Source organism: Physeter macrocephalus, chromosome 8, assembly GCF_002837175.3.
Source record: "Physeter macrocephalus isolate SW-GA chromosome 8, ASM283717v5, whole genome shotgun sequence".
NCBI classification, from domain to species: Eukaryota; Metazoa; Chordata; class Mammalia; order Artiodactyla; family Physeteridae; genus Physeter; species Physeter macrocephalus.
This window is the reverse complement of record NC_041221.1, coordinates 41673102-41674332: the sequence shown is the minus strand read 5'-3', so window position 1 is coordinate 41674332 and position 1231 is coordinate 41673102.

Here is a 1231-nt window from a genome sequence, read left to right as displayed (position 1 = left end):
CTCATTGTAGTTTTGATTTGCATTTCTCTAATGATTAGTGATGTTGAACATCCTTTCATGTGTTTGTTGGCAACTGTATATCTTCTTTGGAGAAATGTCTATTTAGGTCTTCTGCCCATTTTTGGATTGGGTTGTTTGTTTTTTGGATATTGAGCTGCATGAGCTGCTTGTATATTACGGAGATTAATCCTTTGTCCGTTGCTTCGTTTGCAAATATTTTCTCCCATTCTGAGAGTTGTCTTTTCATCTTGTTTATGTTTTCCTTTGCTGTGCAAAAGCTTTTAAGTTTCATTAGGTCCCATTTGTTTATTTTTGTTTTTTTTTCCATTTCTCTAGGAGGTGGGTCAAAAAGAGTCTTGCTGTGAATTATGTCATAGAGTGTTCTGCCTATGTTTTCCTCCAAGAGTTTTATTGTGTCTGACCTTACATTTAGGTCTTTAATCCATTTTGAGTTTATTTTTCTGTATGGTGTTAGGAAGTGTTCTAATTTCATTCTTTTACATGTAGCTGCCCAGTATACCCAGCACCACTTATTTAAGAGGCTGTCTTTGCTCCATTGTATATTCTTGCCTCCTTTATCAAACATAAGGTGACATATGTGCGTGGGTTTTTCTCTGGGCTTTCTATCCTGTTCCATTGATCTATCTTTCTGTTTTTGTGCCAGTACCATACTGTCTTGATTACTGTTGCTTTGTAGTACAGTCTGAGGTCCGGGAGCCTGATTCCTCCAGCTCCGTTTTTCTTGCTCAAGATTGCTTTGGATATTTGGGGTCCTTTGTGTTTCCATACAAATTGTGAATTTTTTTGTTCTAGTTCTGTAAAATATGCCATTGGTAGTTTGATAGGGATTCCATTGAATCTGCAGATTGCTTTTGGTAGTATAGTAATTTTCACAATGTGATTCTTCCAATCCAAGAACATGGTATCTCTCTCCATCTGTTGGCATCATCTTTAATTTCATTCATCAGTGTCTTACAGTTATCTGCATACAGGTCTTTTGTCTCCTTAGGTAGGCTTATTCCTAGGTATTTTATTCTTTTTGCTGCAGTGGTAAATGGGAGTGTTTCCTTAATTTCCCTTTCAGATTTTTCATCATTAGTGTATAGGAATGCCAGAGATTTCTGTGCATTAATTTTGTATCCTGCTACTTTGCCAAATTCATTGATTAGCTCTAGTAGTTTCCTGGTAGCCTCCTTAGGATTCTCTATGTATAGTATCATGTCATCTGCAA